A 20,400-nucleotide genomic window follows, 5' to 3' on the forward strand; every position below is an offset into this window, starting at 1 on the left:
GCCATTCTCCTGCCTCAGCCTCTCCGAGTAGCTGGGACTACAGGCGCCCGCCACCACGCCCGGCTAATTTTTTTGTATTTTTTTAGTAGAGACGGGGTTTCACCGTGGTCTCGATCTCCTGACCTCGTGATCCGCCCGCCTCGGCCTCCCAAAGTGCTGGGATTACAAGCGTGAGCCACCGCGCCCGGCTCAAAGAACACATTTTGAAAATGTATACTGTACATTGAACTCTGACTCTGGCTTGGTCTCTCATTTGTGGAGTGGGACTTGGGGCAAGCTTTTGTGTTTGGTCTTTATCTGTGTAATGGTGGTGTTGCCTACGCCTGACTTCCTCACAGGACTGTTGTGAAGATCAAATGCATCAGGGATGGGAAAGCTTTGAAACATTCTCAACACCAAATAGATGGAAGCAGGCATTTTCATGTATTTTTTTTTATCATAACAGGATAATGTGGGCTGCATGCTCAAAGATGTTTCTAATAAGGTAGTGTGGTAGGGTTAGGAGATTGGTCTCTGCAGTCAGACAGACTGACCTGGAGTTCACATTCCAGCCCCACCACTCCCTGGCTGGATTACCTTGGGCAAGTTACTTAACCTCTCCAGCCCTCAGTTTCCTCATCGGCAAAATGAGGATTACAATAGTAACTCATGTCATGAGGTCATTATGAGGATTAAGAGAGTTAATTAAATGCCTGGCAACTAGGAAGCCAGTGTTATTATTTTTCATCATGAATTACTATAGGAATTAAACAAGAAAGCACTCAATAAATGTTAGTTCTTTTCATCATTATGACTTACGAGATGTACAATTGTCACTTCTGGATATATAGTCTTGAAGTGACTGTATATGTGATTTGACACACTCTATGTGCTATGGTTTGGACATGGTTTGTTTGTCCCCACTAAAACTAATTTTGAATTTGATCCCCAGTGTGGTGGTGTTGGGAGGTAGGGCCTAGTGAAAGGTGTTTGGGTCATGAGGGTGTATCCCTCATGAATGGCTGTTCTTGCAGGAGTGAGTTCTCATTCCTGTAAGACCGTATTAGTTCTTGCAGGGATGGATTTGTTTCTTTGAGAGTGAGTTGTAATAAGGCCAGGATGCCCCTCAGGCTCTCCTTTCTTCACACCTGTCTGCTTTCACTTTGACCTTCTCTGCCATGTTGTGACACAGCACAAATGCCCTCTCCAGAAACCAGGGCAATGCCCTTGAACTTCTCAGCCTGCAGAACTGTGAGCTAAGTAAACCTCTATTCTTTATAAATAACCCAGTCTCAAATATTTTTTATTAGCAACACAGAATGAACTAGAATACCTAGTTCATGCCTAGACAGAGTTTGCATGCATCGGCACTGTTTCCATTATTTGTTCCTCTGAATGTTTTGAGGATATGTTCTGTCATGCCAATTACTGGCTTAGAATTCTGGAAAGGAGACTGATAGTGGTGGTAGTAGGCGGTAGGGATGGTGAGGTAGGGGAGGAATAACGTGTTGGAGAAATACATCCAATTGCAGTCAGTATGGTCCTCATTGTATAGTCAGATCCTATAAATAAGTCTAACAAATTCCAGAGTGAACAAACTGAATTGTTATACAAGACACATTTTAGAGGGTTGGAGACAACTTGGTAGATAAAAGAGAGAATTTTTCATTGAGAAAGATTGGCAAGTCAGGATTGCAGGAAGTATGGCTTTTTCGGGGCTGACTGAAAGTTGAGGTATCTCAGGGTATTTTTCAAAGCTGAGATGGAAGATTGCCTAAGCATGGTTTTGATTCAAAGCAAAAAACTGAACGTTCAGAGGACATGAACAGACACTTCTCAAAAGAAGACATACAAGTGGCCAATAAACATATGAAAAAAATGCTCAACATTACTAAGCATCAGAGAAATGCAAATCAAAGCCACAATGAAATACCATCTCATACCAGTCAGAATGGCGATTATTAAAAAGTCAAAAAGCAACAGATGTTGGTGAGGCTGTGGAGAGAAGGGAAGACATACACTGTTGGTGGGAATGCAAATTAGTTCAGCCACTGTGGAAAGCAGTTTGGAGATTTCTTAAAGAACATAAAATAGAGCTACCATTTGACCAAGCAATCCCACTACTGGTTGTATACCCAAAGGAAAATAATTCATTCTATCAAAAAGATACCTATACCTGCATATTAATTGCAGTGCTGTTCACAATAGCAAAGACATGGAATCAACCCAAGTGCCCATCAGCAGTGGATTGGATAAAGAAAATGTGATACATAGACACCATAAAATACTTTGCCATAAAGATGAATGACATGTCCTTTGCAGCAACATGGATGGAGCTGGAGGTGATTCCTAAGCAAACTAATGCAGGAACAGAAAACCAAATACCACATGTTCTCATTTATGAGTGGGAGCTAAACATTGAATACACATTAATGTAAGGATGGGAACAACAGACACTGGGAATCACTAGATAGGGGAGAAATGGGGGCTTAGGCTGAAGGACCACCTGTTAGGTATTATGTTTACTGCCTGGGTGATGGGATCATTGAGACCCCTAGCCTCAGCACCGAGCAATTTACCCATGTAACAAACCTACACGTGTGCCCTTTAATAAAATTCGAAGCTGGGTGTGGTGGCTCATGTCTTTAATCCCAGCACTTTGGGAGGCTAAGGCGGGTGGATTACCTGAGGTCAGGAGTTCGAGAGCAGCCTGGCCAACATAGTGAAACCCCATCTCTACTAAAAATACAAAACATTAGCTGGGCGTGGTGGTGAGCGCCTGTAATCCCAGCTACTAGGGAGGCTGAGACAGGAGAATTGCTTGAACCCGGGAGGTGGAGGTTGCAGTGAGCCGAGATTGCACCATTGCACTCCAGCCTGGGCAACAAGAGCAAAATTTCGTCTTTAAATAAATAAATAAATAAAATTTGAAATAAAATAGCAAAAAAACTTGCTCAAAATGGCTTTTACCAGGTGATTATTCAGGAACATGGCCTAAAGACACGAATGCATCTTGGCTCCTGTGTGCTTAATGTAACCAGGAACAGTGTGTCCTGTTCTTCCCTGCCCCTCCAACCATCCACCACACTCCTACACCTTTCTTGCCCTCGCCACACATTCTGTCTTTCTCTGGTAGAGAAAGGAAGGATCCTTAATGCTTGGAGGGCTTTTAAGAAGTCATTTTCCATCTGTTTCCAGGGAAGACCACCCCAAATATAGCCAGCTCAATTAAGCCAGCAACATTCACTGAGCATCTACTCTGTGCCAGGCCCCATGCCAAGTACTTGGGACACAGGCATGACTTCAGTGGTCAGAATCTCATTCCTGAAGGGAACACCTAACAGATAATAACAAAATCAGATTCCTGTTCTACCATGATAGGGTTCCCAGTGCCTGACAAAAGCTATAATGAAGTCAAGAGACTTTCTTGCTAATGACTGAAACAGGAAACTAAACTCACAAGAGAACATGGTTCATGTAGCTGAAGGGAGAATCAAATTAGCTGGAATCCCGAGAGAGTAATTATTTCTGTGGAGTATCAAGACCGTAGGGGCCCTGGTAGCTTGATTTTAAAGAGAGTTGTAATTATTCTAATCCATGTCCTTTCTCCTTCCTTCTAGGGACCTTCCTTCCTTCCTTTCTCCTTCCTTCTAGCATGTGGTGGGCTTTTAATAATAATGACTTTCTGAGAAGTTGACTATGTGCCAGGCATTCCTTTAATCCTTAATCCTCATGATGACTCTATGAGGGTGGTATTGTTGCTGTTCTACCGATGAAGAAACTGAGACACAGAGAGACTAAATGTTTTGTCTAGTAAGTGGTGAGAGCCAGGTTTTGAACCCAGGTCTATCTGAGTACACCACTAGTGCTCTAACTTGGGGTCATCAGACTGTAGCCTCTGGGCTAAATCTAGCCCATTGCCTGCTTTTATAAATGAAGTTTTATGGGAATACAGCCACATTCATTTGTTTATGTATTACCTGTGGTTGCTTTTATGCAGAGTTGAGTAATTACAACAGAGACCATAAGGTCAACAGTGTCTAAAATATTTGCTATGGGACCTCTATAGAAAGAGTTCTGGGCCCTGCTGTAACCATAATACTACACAGTCTCTGGTATGTAGGCATTGGAGCAAGACAGACGTGAGGTCCGACTCTGGCTTTGCCATTTATTAATAGTATGCCTTTGGACAAGTTCTTTTACTTCTTTGTGCTTCCATATCCTCCTCTGTAAAATGAGAATAATAATACTGCTTATAGGGTAGCTATGAGGATTAGATGAGCTACTATGCATGAAAGGTTCTTAGCACAGGTCTGGTTGCCTGGCACATAGTAAACTCTTAAAAGTGGTAGTTAAATTCCTTGGAGCAGTAATGAGAACAGATAGAATATGGCTGTGTGCCTGGCACATAGTGAATGTTCACTTAAATACCAAATACCTGTATTTGTTTCTTATTCTTGATGACATTTCTGGTGCCTTGAGTTGTTGAAGAAAAGACTGAAGTTTAGGGCAGGAGGTAGAAGTATGAGGATTAGCAGGACAGGGCAGTGAACAGGGTGGTTTTGGCCTGGAGGGGGACTGACAGCAGGGGATTCACTCCAGCATAAGCCATTAAAAGCTTTAAGCCAGAACCATATATGACCACAGTGAAGTGTGTATGTGTAGGGCCTGGGAAGAAAGTCCCCAGTTCTGTGATGTTTTTCTTTTTTCTTTCTTTCTTCTTTTTTTTTTTTTGGTGTCTTCAAAATCCTTCCCTTGTGTTGCAATTCAATGGACTCTGATTCCCTTCTTTGATTAATGTGATGTTTTCTTAAAGATTGCAGTTTATGCTGACCTCCCCATTCTCCTAGTTCCTGCAGCAACTGTAGAAAAAAATAATGACTGTCAGATATACTTCTTTGTTCTTAGTCGGGCTTGGTTGATGCCTCTGATTAGATCCTCAACTCCTTTAGGATAGCAACCATGGCTGTTCACATCTCCCAGGTTAAGGGAGAGGGAGGGTGTTGGTGCTATTAAACAAAGAAGGGATGTGTTTTTGTTTGTGGTGTGTGTGTGTGTTTGTGTGTGTGTGTGTGTGTGTGTGTGTGCATGTGTGTTTCTGACTGGGAAGTACCTAAAATGAAAGGATAATAAATTTCAGAGGCAAGGTCTTTGGGAGATAAATGAAACACAACAATGTTTCAATGTCCTATTAAGCTAGGGAGGCAAAAAAAAACTAGAAAAAACAAATGTGGCAAACAAAAACTGCAGGACCATAGTTGGAAGAGGTTCCTGAAGAGGTGGGAGCTATATCTCTTAATTATGTAGACGGAAGAGGAGGTTACCTACCATGTGATGAAAATTCCTACCATTAGAGAGGTAAGCCTTTGGATTACGGCTCTGATGTTTCTGGTAGCCATCTTTTTCTAATATCTCTGTGAAGGTCAGCCCCTGACTCCTAAGGTGAGTTGCTTCATAAACAATTTACCACTTGCAAGTCTGTGAGAGGAGACAGAGGATAGATAAGTTTTCCTGAGAGAGGAAAGGATGAGCTCTGTCTCCTCTAGGGAAAGCAATTGCCTTCTTCTCCTGGCAGTTTTTCATTTTTCATAATCTATATTGGGCACGCCGTACCCCTTATTCAAGTGGGATACATATTTCCTGTCACTGATATAAACATCATTCATGTAAATTCTCTTTTTCCTTGCCAGTCTGAGATGGAAAGCCTATGGCTCTTGCAGCAGAGGTAATTAGGGAGTAGGACCACAGATCAGTTAAGACCTAACGCCCTGAGGGAACAAGTGAATTCTCTCTCAAGTTTAGTTTCTGCATAATATGACTTCCAGATGATTCTGTTTCATGTGAATATCAAGGCTTTAATGAGTGTCTACCACCCAGAATTCTGTGGCGATATTTACTTTCCTTAACTGTGGTTATCATATACTTCTCTGAAGAAATGAAAAGATGCAAAACTGGAACCGACAAACTCAGTTGCTGGCTTCTCAAGGGTATGGTGGTGGTTTTTGTTTTGTTTTGATTTTCCCTTTCACTTAGAGCTCATATTAATACTCCGTGTATTTTAGTCATTCATAACATTTCTTAGGTGTCATATTGTGTAGTCATCATGTTCAAATGCCTGGGAGCCTGAGTTTAATGCTGTTCTCGGAGTTCATTCTGTAAAACTTCAATATTGATTAGAAGAGTACTATCTATATATGATCACATTTGTGTTTCAGAATGATCAGTCTTTGCAGTTTGGAAGATGAATTGGCAAAAGGGATGGGAGTAGGGTGATAGCATGGCTGGAGGCAGGGGGACTGATTAGGAGTCTACTGTAATTGTATAGGTTAGAGGTAATAAAGACCTGAATTAGAGCAGTGGAAGTTGAAAGGAAGTGACGTTAAAGAAGATATTTTGGAGATAAAATTGACAATGTCTAGCAATCAGTTGCATGAGTAGGTGGAAGGCAAAGAGGAGTTGAGGTTTATGCAGAAGGAGGACATGTCTGCTACAAAATGATGGAGAGGAATTAGGAGCTCATGAGGAAGCCTGGGTTTGGAACAGACACTGTTGAGTTCATTTTAGTTGTGGTGACTTACTGTCCTGGTTTGCTTGGGGTTGAGGGAATTCCGAGGACACGGAACTTTCAGTGCTAAAACTAGGTCCTGGGTAAACCTCAAGTTTAGGATATGTTGGATTTGAGGTATATATGGATGGTGTTCAGCAGGTGATCAGGCAGGTAGTGTGGTGTGTAGGAAGGACATCAGAGTCAGAGTCAGAGGCACAGCTTGGGGAGTTGCCTATATAGAGATGATGGGTGAAACCACAGGAGTTGGTATAATAATTAAGGAAAAATGCATAGCATGAGATTGTAACTACCGCAAATCCTTTGTGGAATGAGAAGGGACATAAATGAATGAATAAAATAATTAAGAGGAAATGGTGAGAGAGAAAAAGGCAGCAGGCTGGAGGTGGTGGCACACCTACCTATGTAGGTTGGCTGTAAAAAGAAACCTGAGGCTGAGCCACGAGAGGTCAAAAGTGGACCAGAACACAATGATGATGTCATAGAAGTCAATAAAGAAGGAAATTTTTAAAAGATGAGGGTTGATGTAGATTAATATTTGAGGATAGGTGATAGGTTCTGGTGATTAAGAAAAATAATTTTCTATGGAGTCCTGAAATCAGATTACAAGATACTGATAGAGAATGGGAAGTAAAGAAGTATGGGCAGCAAGCTTAGATTCATCTTTCTGCCAGCAGTGAAGAGAAGGGAAAAAGTAGTAGCCTCCTTCAAACATCAGCTCAAGATCCAACTCTTCTTGGAAGTTTTCCGGAACTTCATATGCCTGCTGTTCTTCCCCTTCTATAATGTAAACATATATCAAAATATCACATTGTATTCCATAAATAAATACAATTATGTCAATTAAAAATAAAATAAAATTTAAAAATGATCCTATAATATCCAGAGGCTAGACCACACTGTGTAGAAAAAAAAAGAAAAAAAAAAAAAACTAAGTAATATACTTCATTATTTCCTGATTGCTTCAGTGTGATTGGCTGATCTCCCTGTTAGACTCTAAGCTTCTTTAGGGCAGAGACTATGGCTTATTTGGTAAACCACAGTGCCCACAAGAAAGACCTTCAGAAATATTTGCTGGTTGTTAGGATGGAAAGATTCTTCAGGTCAGATTTTCTTAACTTGAACACTATTGGCTTTGGGGGCTGTATAATTCTTTATTCTTGGAGACTGTTCTGTGTACTGTAGGGTGTTTAGTATTTCCCCAGCCTCTACCCACTAATTGACAATGGCACCTACCCTCAATTGTGATAACCAAAAGCCTCTCCAGACATTGCCAAATGCTCCCGATGGGCAGACGGGTGGGTGGAGGGGTGGTGGGGAGGGAAATCAGCCCTGAGAACAACTGCTTTCGGTGATCTGGGCCTAGTCTGTTTATCCCTTTGTCCTTCAGCAGGGGCAATCCAAAGTCTTCCTTGAGTGAGAAACACTATTACCCAGTTCACAGCCTACAGAAAGACATGTATAACCTTCTTGGTTATTTGTTTTCAGTTCTGAGACCCTTAAAGTCATTCTTTTCTTTGCTTCTCCCCGGAGTGAGTGAATGGCTCCGTACTTGCACTTAAACAGCAAGTACTGAAACAATGCCAACATACTTCCCTTATGATCCGGAATATCAAAGTTAAGCTAGAAAGAGGTCTAGTTACAGCAGCGGTGTGTAACGTTTCTGCAACAATAAGGGAAGTATTTATGAATTTGTTCATACAGTGCAACTAATAGTTAATAATACTTATTCTTTTCAAAGCATCTTTCAAATATTAGATTGTGACTCTGCTGGTAGCCTCCTCAGAGACTGGCCAGAGAATAGAGACATCAGAAAAAGAGAGAGAGTTGTAAAAGAAAGGTAGAGAAGGTTTCAGTGCTCATTCAGAGCAGAGAACTCAGGAGATGTTGACTCTCGTTCCTCAGATTGAACTTGAAATGTCTTCCTGAGACTTTATGTATCATCCCAATGGGGCCTGTGGTCTCAGGAAGATGTTTATTTGTTATGGTCACAGGGAATGAATGGATGTGGGTTAAGCTGGACTAGGAGTGAGAATAAGGAAAATCCCTGATCTCTCACCTTTTCCAGGCTTTGATCCTTGCTATTGCCCTTGAATCTTCTTACTGCCCTATGGTGAAGTCCAATAAACCAGTCAGCACATCTTTATCAAGTACCTCCTAAATACTCTTAAGACACTAAAGAGTGATGCATCCAAATAAAAAGAATCGAGGTTGTGCAAGGCATAGCTCATTCTTCCTGTTTCTTAACAGAGCATGGCAATTTATTGCAGTAAGCATTTTCCATGTTTTCTCAGGTGTTGTCCCCATGACAGCCCGAGATAGGCATGATTAGTATCTATCCTTTTTTTACAGAGAAAGAAATATGAGGCTCATTCAGGTTAAATCATGCCAGGGGCATATAGCTACAAGGTGACAAGAGCTGAGATTCAAGCCCCCATCTGTTCAACTCTAAAGCCTGTGGCTCTTATCCATGGTGTTAGTGTGGTTTAGGATTTACTTATCTAGTCAAGTTTCTCTTCATTTTTTTTTTCAAATGGGTAAGTGATTCCACTTTATAGAAGGAAGAACTGAAGACCAAAAAATATAAATGACTTTCTCAGAATGACGTGGTAGTGGTGGTGGTGATGTTAGGAAACATCTCTGTTTTCATATTTTTAAAATGAAGATTATATTCATTTGTTGCTGCTTTTTTTTTTTTTTAACCACATGGCTATTTTCCTACAGCTATTCTGTCATTGTAGGCTTTGCCTATCACATCAGACCTTGCCCTGTAGCATACAGATTGTTTTAACCTAGGCTTCAACTCATGGCTGTGCAGATCGTCTCCTGATTTTGTTTGTACAATGAAAACTCCATTAGGTTAAGTGTTGTGGCTATATGTGCTTGCCATCATATTCCCAGTCTCAGGATAATATCTGGCACACAGTAGGTGATTAATAAATATTTGTGGGATGAATGAATGAATGTATTAACTTTCCAGTTCTGGTGCCCCGATCAGTTCTTTTGACATACTGCTATACATAGCTTAATGTAAAGACTGGTTACATCCCGCAGCCACAGACCCTGTCCGGGCACTGTCCTGTGAACAGAGCTGCCTACCTGCTTTGCTCTGCATAGTACCTACAAACTTCAGTTAGTCCATGCAGGACTGATACCTAAGTCACTGTGTACTTGAAAAAGTTAATAGGACTGTACAGGCCTATATAAGTTTAACTTAGAACTTGGTACAGATGACAAAAATGATTAGTTGTGCCAAAGTGAACTCCCAATGTGCAATGAATCAAATGCATTTTACTACGAGGTGTATGTATATACAAATACATGCTCCCCAACTAAATAATATAGCCAAGGTTAGAACCAATTACCAGTCTTTCATCACTAGGAATCCATGAAGCTAATAGACAGGAATGACTACCTATGCTCTGGTCTGGATTTATCATCCTGTTGTTGGGTCATTAACCAAGTATTTCAGTATCCTACAGCAGGCCAAGCCAGTATAGATCAGACTGGCTACTTCCTCACAATGGAACTGATAACTAACTGTGGAGAGTTCATAGGTTCTACAAATGCTCAAAGTTCAGCTTGGTGAAGCTTACACTCCCGTTACTGCAATTCTAGTGCATTGGTGATCTCTCTTCTAAAATGCCAATTGCACATTGTGGGCAAAACCTGTAGATTCGCCTCCTGTACTGTACTTAGGAATGCTATGGTTTTTTGTTGTTGCTGTTGTTTTGTGGTTTTCTTATTTTATTTTATTTTATTTTATTTTATTTTTGAGACAGAATCTCACTCTGTCGCCAGGCTGGAGTGCAGTGGCACAATCTCTGCTCACTATAACCTCCACTGGGTTCAAGCGATTCTCCTGCCTCAGCTTCCTGAGTAGCTGGGACTACAGGCACGCGCCACCACGCCCAGCTAACTTTTTGTATTTTTAGTAGAGACGGGGTTTCACCACGTTGGCCAGGATGGTTTCAATCCCTTGATCTCATGATCCACCCGCCTTGGCCTCCCAAAGTGTTGAGATTACAGGCGTGAGCCACTGGGCCTGGCCCACTATGTTTTAAGTTTGTTACAAATTTGTTACCAAATGTCAGTGTCCTAGAAGAAGTTGCACAGACCATTTTGATTGGCAGAAATAAAAATATACTCCCAGGTGGAGTGTTACATACATGAGTATCCCCTGTTTTCTTGGGGGTGTCAATTCAGGATTTGCTTGCTGTTTTATACTATAAATACATCTGGTTGCAAAGGGCCTATAAGCAGTCTGTTTCCTGTCGCAGTGTGGTAAGGTAAGTAAACTGCCAATTGCACATCAAGAGCAAAAGCAGTAGAGTCTCCTCCCGTACTGAGGAATGCTATGTTCTAAGTTTGTTACAGACTTGTTACAAAACGCTGGTGTCCTGGAAACAGTGGTACAGACCCATTTTTATTGGCTGAGATAGAAATATACTTCTGGGTAGGGTGTTACATACAAGAGTGTTCCCTGGTTTCTTTTTTTTTTTTTTTTTTGGGACGGAGTCTCGCTCTGTCGCCCAGGCTAGAGTGCAGTGGCGCAATCTTGGCTCACTGCAAGCTCTGCCTCCCGGGTTCATGCCATTCTCCTGCCTCAGCCTCTCCGAGTAGCTGGGACTACAGGCGTCCGCCACCACGCCCAGCTAATTTTTTGTATTTTTAGTAGAGACGGGGTTTCATCATAGTCTCGATCTCCTGACCTCGTGATCCGCCCGCCTCGGCCTCCCAAACTGCTGGGATTACAAGCGTGAGCCACCGCGCCCGGCTGCCCTGGTTTCTTGAGAGTGTCAATTCAGGGGTTGCTTCCTGTTTTGTCCTATAAGTACATCTGGTTGCAAAGAGCCTACAAGCAGTCTGTTTCCTGTTGTAGTGTGGTAAGGCAGGTAAGAAGATCTCTCTTCTAAACTGCCAATTGCACATTATGGGCAAAAGCCGTAGAGTCACCTGCTGTACTGTACTTAGGAATGCTATGTTATGTTTTAAGTTTGTTACAAACTTGTTACAAAATGTCGGTGTCCTAGAAGAAGTTTTACAGACCATTCTCATTGGCTGAAATAAAAATATAATTCTGGGTGGAGTGTTATATAAAAGAGTATCCCCCTGGTTTCTTGGGAGTGTCAATTCAGGGGTTGCTTCCTGTTTTATACTGTAAGTACATCTGGCTGCAAAGAGCCTACAAGCAGTCTGTTTCCTGTTGCAGTATGGTAAGGTAGGGGTCCTGTCTCTGACTTCTTTATGACCCAGAGTACGGCCTGAAACTGCAGGATAACTGAGGCAATGGCAGATACAAACTGGAGGAGCTGAGGGCTAGAGGTAGTATATTATTGAGGTGATCCTTACGAAAGAGTAGCTGCAATTTAGCCAAGGCCTGACGACAGCTTAATCAAGACAAGGCCGAGGCCAAGGTCTGGTTAAGGCCTAGCCAGCAACTCAGCTTAGATAAGGCTTACCTGAGGCTTAAGCATAGTTAAGCTCTAGCCATGGACTTGGCCAAGACCAAAGCCTAGTTAAGGCTTGCTCAGCCCAATTAATGCCAAGGCAGCTTGGTTACAATTTCACCAGGGGCTAAGCCCACTTAAAGCCTACTCAGAAATCAGTTAGGTGGAGACAGAGCCTAAGTCTAGTTAAGTCCTAGTCAGCCCAATTAAGACCTAGTCAGAGCCAGCTGGGCGCGGTGGCTCATGCCTGTAATCCCAACACTTTGGGAGGCCAAGGCAGGAGAGTCACCTGAGGTCAGGAGTTCAAGATCAGCCTGACTAGCATGGTGAAACCCCGTCTCTACCAAAAATACAAAAATTAGCCAGGCGTGGTGGCATGCTCCTGTAATCCCAGCTACTCAGGAGGCTGAGGCAGGAGAATCACTTGAACCTGGGAGGTGGAGGCTGCAGTGAGCCGAGATCGTGCCATTGCACTCCAGCCTGGGAAACAGAGCAAGACTCCGTCTCAAAAAAAAAAAAAAAAAAAAAAAGACCTAGTCACAGCCTAAGCCTACTTCTGGTCTAGATTGCATAGTTAAATCTGTAGCTTGGTTCATACCTCATTAGGATATTGTTAAAGCATAGTTGGTGCCCAAGTCTAGTTTTGCTCCAGTTAGAACCCAATTCAGCCCTAGGCAAGGCCTAAGCCTAATTTAGGTCTAGTCAGAGCCTAGTTAAGTTCTAGTCAGCCCAACTGGGACCTATTCAGGGCCAATGCCTAGTTAATGCCTAGTCAGCCCAGTTAAGCCCTAGCCAGAGTCTAAACCTAGTTAAGTTCCAGTCCTAGTCTACTTAAGTCCTAGCAAGATCATAAGTATAGTTTAGTCCTAGTCAGAACTTAGTTAAGACTGAGTCAAAGCCTTAGCCTAGTTAAGGCCTAGTTAGCCCAGTTAAGACCTAGCTAGAGCTTAAGCCTAATTCAGGTCTAGTTAAGCCAGTTAAAGCCTAGCCAGGGCCTAAACACAGTTAAGAGCCTGTCAGAATTTTGATAAAGTATAGCCAAGGACTAAGCCTAGTTAAAAGCTAGCTAGCTTGCTTAAGACCTCATCGGTGCATTGTTAAAGCATAACCAATGCCTAAACTTAGGTTAGGCCTAGTCAGAAGCCAGTTCAGCGCTAGCCAGGGCCTAAGCCTAATTTAGGTCTAGTCAGAGCCAGGTTAAGCCCTAGCCAGGGCCTGTGCCTAATTATGTTGTAGTCCTAGTCTACTCAAGTCCTAGCAAGGTCATAAATATAGTTTAGTCCTAATCAGAACTTAGTTAAGACTTGGCCAGGACCTAAGCCTAGTTAAGATGTAATGAAGCCTAATCAAGGTATAGGCAGGGCTTCAGCCTAGTTAAGTGTGAGTCAAAGCCCAGTTATGACCTAGCCATTACCTAACACTAGATTAGACTTTGTTAGAGCCCAGTTAAGGCCTACTCAGGGCTTAAGCCTAATTAAGGTGAAGTCAAAGCCTAGGTAAGGCCTAAGTCTAGTTAAGTATTAGGCAGAAAGTAGTTAAGGTACAGCCAGGGCTTACATTTATTTAAGGCCTGGCTAGAGTTTTATTAAGGTATAGCCACAGCGTAAGCCTAATTAAAAGCAAACTGACTTGGTTAAGGTATTATCAGAGTATTTTTAAGGACTATTCATGTCCTAAGCCTAGTTTATATTTAGTCAGAGCTAGTTAGGGGCCTAGTCAGAGCCCAGTTAAGGCCTAAATCTACTTAAGTATTTAATCAGAAACTAGTTAAGGTAGTGCCAGGCCCTAGCTTATTAAGGCGTAAACAGAGTCTTTTAAAGGTATACCCAGGGCCCAGCCTAATTAAAGGCTAGCCATCTTGGTTAAGGCCTCATCAAAATATAGTTAAAGTGTAGCAATGGCCTGAGCCCAGTTTAAACCTAGCCATCCTAATTAAGGCCTAACCAGGGCCAAAGCCCAGTTAACGTTTCGTCAGAAGCCAGTTGAAGCCTAGCCAAGGACTAAGCCTGGGTAAGGTCTAGTCATAACCTAAGTTTAGATAAGGCCTAGTCAGAGTCTAGTTAAAGTATAGCAAAGGCCTGAGACTAGTTAAGAGCTAGTTAACACAATTAAGGCCTCGTCAGCCCAGTTAAAGCCTAGTGAGGGCCAATATTAGTTAAGACTTAATCAGCTCAGTTATAGCCTATCCAGGGGATAAGCCTACTTAAGCCCTAGTCAAAGCATGGTTAAGGCCTATCTAGGGCATAAGTCTAGAGGAGACATAGAGTTTAGTTAAGGTATAACCTGGATGCAGTTAAGGCCTAGTCAAGGTCTAAGCCTAGAAAAGCTGCAGTCAGACTTTAGTTAAGTTCTAGCCAGAGTTTGAGCCTACTTAGGGCCTAGTCATCCTAGGTAAGATCTAGCCAGCCCAGTTAAGGCCTATCCAGGGCCAAAGCCTAGTTAAAGCTTAGCCAGAGTCTAGTTAAGGCAAATGCAGGCCTTAAGCCTTGTTAAAGCCTAGTCAACTCAGTGAAGGTGGAGCCAGGGCTTATGCCTAGTTAAGTCCTAGCCACAGCCCAGTTAAGTTAGCCAGGGACTATGCCTAGTTAATATCTAATCAGTCTAGATAAGGCATTGCCAGGACCTAAGTCTAGAGGAGGCCTATTCATTTCTAATTTAATGTGTAGCAAGGGCCTGGGCCTATTTAAGGCCTATTTAACCCAGTTAGGTCTGGAAAGGGCTAAGCTTAGTTAAGTCCTAGTAAGAGTCTAGTTAAGGCAGAGCCAAGGCCTAAATCTAGTTAAGGCCTAGTCATCTCAGTTAAGGTCTAGTGAGGACATTGGCCTAATTAAAGGTTAGTCAGGACTAGAGTGCCCAACTCATCCTGGTTTTCCTAAGATTTTCTATATTTAGCATTGAAAACTCTGGGTCTTGGAAAACCCCTTATTCCTGGAAAATCAGATTGGTTGGCCACTCTAATCAAAGGGTTTTTTTTTAAAAAAAAACAAAACTTTTCTTTGTCTTGGAGTTCATGGCTTATAAAACACATTCATAACATTATCTTGTTTGATTATTATAGCATCCACTTGAGATAGGTGTCAACATCATCCTCAAAATATAAATGAATAAACTCAGGTTTAGACAGAATAAGTACCTTCTGCAATGCCATACAATTAGTATCAGAAATGCAGTTTAAATCTATGTTTAAACTCAAAAGCCACACACTTTTTTAAAAACTAAATCAATAGGGCATCTCCCCATAATTAAACATTGTCTACATCACAAAATTAATACTTGCTTATTGTCATCATCCTTATTTCTGATCAGGAAAGTGAGTCATATTGAGCTTAAGTGATCTAAGGCAAGAAAACTTTTAGACTTGAACCTTGGTTTCTCTGCCTCCAAAGCCAATATTCCCCTTAAAAATAATGTTTTTTTTCTGCCGGGCGTGGTAGCTCACACCTGTAATCCCAGCACTTTGGGAGGCCGAGACAGGTGGATCACCTGAGGTCAGGGGTTGGAGACAAGCCTGGCCAACACGGTGACACCCTGTCTCTACTAAAAATACAAAAAATAGTTGGGCATGGTGGCGGGCACCTGTAATCCCAGCTACTCAGGAGGCTGAGGCAGGAGAATCGCTTGAACCCGGGAGACGGAGGTTGCAGTGAGCCAAGATCATGCCATTGCACTCCAGCCTGGGTGACAAGAGTGAAACTCTGTCAATAAAATAAAATAATGTTTTTTCTTCCATCCTTCCTACTTCCTCAGTGTCAGATACTTCAGTACATACCCATGTAGCCAAGGTTGTTGTATGTTTCTTCATGTTTCAGTGATGTCTGCATCCATGTATTATCTAAAATCTGTTAAGTGTTTGGTAGATTATGCTTGCATTGACACTTCTTTTTTTCAGCCTGAGGTTTATTTATTGAATTGTTGCATGCTGTTTCATTATGGGATATTTGTTGAGCCTTGCAGCAGAGTTGACTTAGTAGAGTCAAGCCTCAACCACTCGATTTGGTGTGATCTTGGAAAAGATAGTTCTGACAAGGACACTGAAGACAAACCCAGTCTACTCAGTAATATTTCAGAGGGTTTCTGGATATACCCCTGGTATAATGACATTCTGGGGGCCAGAGAAAGAGATCAAGGCCTCCCTCTCTGGTACTGTGGATTCAATTGCCAGAAGGTACTGAGGACTTGGCTTGCCTTTTTCTGACTGTGCCATTTCTGTCGCCTCCTGTGAGCTTACCAGGGGTGACAGGCATCTCTATTAAAAAGCCTGTATGTAAATATAGCTGCATCTTCCACTATGTTATCCTGAGGACAAAATAGTTGCCACCCCTGCAGAATGCAGCAGCTTCTGGGTTAGATGCCAATGGTAGCAGTATGCCAAGCATGAAAGTATCTTGTTCTTCCCCTGCCAAGTAAACACCAGCTTCCTGTTTGGTGGTACATTTAAAGGAACAGTCTCCACTCTTTGCGTGTGCCAGTGGCAATGGGGGAAAGCTTTCAACATGGGCAGTTAGTGGCTTAGATGGTGGCACAGTGGAAAAGGCCACTGGGATATATGTTAGGTTGCAGATGCCTTTTTGGACTCTCACTTATCCCTTTATTTTATTACATTGCTTTGGAGAACTGTTTGGGTTAGTGGGTAATGCCAGAGGAAGGCAGAGCTAGTTAGGAAGAAACAAATAATTTATTCCACTAAGTAGCTGGGATATTCAAATGTTGCTTTCTTTCTTTCTTGGAGAGAGTGCCATTTGGGAATCATTTTCTCTCATATTCACAAGGCGAATAACCACATAAGCTCAGGTCCTTAATTGACTTCGCATTTGCTGGTGAAACACATTAAGCTTCAAGGCACTGGGTTAGTGGCACAAGCAGGGCATGTCGCCTTCCTAACAAAGAATCTGGAAGGTCTTTCCTCAAGGACTGCGGGCTTTGCAGTATAATATTGGAGGCTACAGAAAAAGGGTGCAAAACTAGGTTTCCGGTTTTACCACATTCCAGCTATGTAGAATAGCTCTTGGGTAGATCATTTTACTACTCTGGATTTTAATTTTCCTAAATGTGAAATGGAGATAAATTCTGTGTTACCCTACCCACCTCATATAGTAATTAAGATGATTAAATGGGATACCATGTGAAAGCACTAGAAGCATAAAACGCTATAAAAATGTAAGGAATTATTAGTCCTTACAAATTATAAGTCAACAAATATTTACTGAATATCTTCTATGTGCTAGACACTGCTCTTGCACTTACACAAACCAGAGATCCCTGCCTTCATGGAGCTTACATTCTAGAGAGGAAGGCCAGAAAATAAATGATCATCATAATACATAAGTAAACTATACAATATGTGTAGAAAGTGATACGTTTCTAAGAAAAATTAAAAAGTTAGAGCAGAATAAGGAAGACTCAGGACTGCCAAGTTGGGAGGGGGAGGTTAAAATTTACAAAAGTGGTAAGTGAAATACTCATTGAGAAGGCAAGATAGAAGCAAAGAGATTGAGGAAGGTGAGGGATTTAGCTCTTTCGATATTTGAGTCAAGACCATTCCAGGCAGAATAGCCAGTATAAAGAACCTAAAGAGGAAGTGTGCTTGGTGAATTTGAGGAATGACAGGCCAGAGCAGCTAAAACAGAGCAGGAGAGAGAAAAATAGAAGATGAAGTTGCAGATTATATTATGCAGGGCCATAGAAGCCACTATAAGGATTTGGGTTTTATGCTAAAGGGAATGCAGTTATCAGAGGGTTTTAAATGGAGGAGTGGCATGATCTGACTTCCATTTTAAAGGGATCACTGTCGGTCCTGTTGAAAAAGAGACTATAGCTGCGTGCCGTGGCTCACGCCTGTAATCCCAGAACTTTGGGAGGCGGAAGTGGGCAGATCACGAGGTCAGCAGTTCGAGACCAGCCTGGCCAACATGGTGAAACCCCGTCTCTACTAAAAAACAAAAACAAAAACAAAATTAGCCGGGCACAGTGGCGGGTGCCTGTAATCCCAGCTACTTGGGAGGCTGAGGCAGGAGAATGGCTTGAACCTGGGAGGTGGAGGTTGCGGTGAGCTGAGATCACGCCACTGTACTCTAGCCTGGGTGACAGAGCGAGACTCTATCTCAAAAAAAAAAAAAAAAAAAAAAAGAAAAGAAAAGAGACTGTAGTGAGGCAAGGCAAAGAGACTCCTGTCAAGAGGCTGTCGAAGTAATCAAGGTGAGATGTAGATAATAGTGTAATGGTGTCTCACAATGACAAATGATCAGATTGTGGATATGTTTTAGTGGCAGAGCCAACAGGATATCCTGGTGGATTGACTGTGGATTTTTTGGCCTGAGTAGTTAGAAGGATAGAATTACCATCTACTGAGATGGAAGGCTGTAAGGGAGTAGGTTTTGGAGAGAATACCAATGATTTAGTTTTGAATGTACTGTGTTGAATTTTACAGGAATCAATGCAATGAAAGTAGATAAACAAGTATGAGATTTTGGAGAAAGGCCTAAGCTGGCTAAATAAATTTGGGAGTCATCTGCCTATAGGTGTTATTTGCAGCCCATATGAGATCACCAAGAGAGCGACTATAGATGAAGAAGAAGAGGACTTGGGGAGTGATCGGCCATGTTAAAGGCTGCTTATAGGACAAGTAAGATGAGACGGAGAGCTGATAATTGGATTTAGCAGTGCAGAAGTCATTGGTGACTTTAACAAGGGTAGTAAGGTGGAGTGGCCATAATTAAAAGTGTGTTTCAGGACATAAGTATTTAACCTTGGTAATATCAGTCATAAGAAATGAGAGAGAAATTTTGTTCCTATTGAGTGAGCCTGCCTTCAGATTCCCCTGGCTCTAGCTAATATTAAAAAAGAAATCTTGTAAGAAATACTATAAGGAAAACTCCATTTATCTTTTCACTTGAACAGCATGCTGGTTTAGTATTGGGAGGGCTCTTGCCAGAGGACTGTGTTGTAACCCTGATGTGCTTTTCCGAGTGTCAAGCATATAAAGCAACGGGATTCACTCTTTCCCCATGTTTAAAATGCTAACCTTTGGCTCCCTTAGAAACTTTGGGAGGTAGAGGTATGAAATCCTCAAAGGGAAAGGAAGTTCATGGCCAAGGGTAAAGCATTTTTTTTAGGATATTAGGAAATTTTTTTCTGCCTCATTTTCTTCAATTTATTCTGAGTGTATCTATCTCAGAGGTAAAAATAGAGAAGTTAGAAAGCAGGAAACCACATACTCTTGTCTTATTTTTTATTTTCATGGATCAGCATATGATCTTGAGGTGATTTTGATGTTCAGCTAGGCTTTTTGTATCTTTTCTTTTTAGTAGGGCTTTCTACTGTGGGAACACTCTGGGAACGATAGTATGTAGGGATAACAATAATGAAATGGTTGTCCTCAAGGGGACTTTTGGCCTTTGATCCACTTGGTAAGCAAACTATCATGGCTATACAGTCAGCCCTCTGTATTGTGGGTTCTGCATCCATGGAGTCAACCAACTGTGGATCAAAAATATTTTTAAAATATTGCATCTGTACTGAACATGTACAGACTTTTTATTCTTGTCATTATTCCCTAAACCAATATTGTAAAACAAACTATTTACATAGTATTTACATTGTATAAGATATCATAAGTTATCCAGGGATGGTTTAAAGCAAGCTTGTCCAACCTGTGGCCCAGGACAGCTTTGAATACGGCCCAACACAAATTCATAAACTTTCTTAAAATGTTATGAGATTTTTTTTCACAGGTTTCTTTAGCTCATCAGCTATCATTAGTGTTAGTGTATTTTATTTGTGGCCCAAGACAATTCTTCCAGTGTGGCCCTGGGAAGCCGAAAAATTGGATACCCCTGGTTTAAGGTATATGAGGGAGGATGTGCATAGGTTATATGCAAATACGACACCATTTCATATCAGGGACTTAAGCATCCATGGGTTTTAGTATCTGTGGAAGGTCCTGGAACCAATCCTCCTGTACACCAAGAGACAAACGTATTGTGTTCTTGCTGATACCTTAACACTGGTTCTTATTCTGCTAGTGATGTGGAGGTTCCCAGAGCATCATTAGTCAGACCAGGAGTCTGAAGAAGGCCAAGAATCTGAAGAATCAGGTTCTTTTAAAAATTAAATAAAAAATTTTAACTTTTATTTTAAGTTCAAGGGTACAAGTGCAGGTTTGTTACATAGGTAAACCCATGTCATGGTGGGTTTGTTTTACAGATTATTTTATCACTTAGCCTAGTATCCATTAGTTGTTTCTCCTGATCCTCTCCCTCCTCCCACCCTCGACCCTCTGATAGGCTCCAGTGTGTGTTGTTCTCCTTTATGTGTCCATGTGTTTTCATCATTTAGCTCCCACTTATAAGTGAGAACATGTGGTATTTGGTTTTCTGTTCCTGTTAGTTTGCTAAGGATAATGACTTC

At 41.8% G+C, this 20,400-nt stretch overlaps 2 protein-coding genes across 3 annotated transcripts in view; one reads left to right on the forward strand and one right to left on the reverse strand.

Moving 5' to 3' along the window:
- Positions 1 to 20,400, reverse strand: part of TRPC5 (transient receptor potential cation channel subfamily C member 5) — a 307,326-nt gene that overhangs the window by 107,131 nt on the left and 179,795 nt on the right. The window lies entirely within an intron of this gene.
- The window catches only part of TRPC5OS (TRPC5 opposite strand), a 28,878-nt gene continuing 13,674 nt past the window's right edge, over positions 5,197 to 20,400 (forward strand). Inside the window, exon 1 of one of the 2 annotated variants that reach the window (XM_055268238.1) lies at positions 5,197 to 5,337. The gene's annotated coding sequence lies outside the window, so the exon portion shown is untranslated. Of the gene's footprint in view, positions 5,422 to 20,400 lie in introns of both variants that reach the window. The other variant, XM_055268236.1, reaches the window with a different exon arrangement.

This window comes from Symphalangus syndactylus, chromosome X (assembly GCF_028878055.3).
Source record: "Symphalangus syndactylus isolate Jambi chromosome X, NHGRI_mSymSyn1-v2.1_pri, whole genome shotgun sequence".
In the NCBI taxonomy this organism is placed as follows: Eukaryota; Metazoa; Chordata; class Mammalia; order Primates; family Hylobatidae; genus Symphalangus; species Symphalangus syndactylus.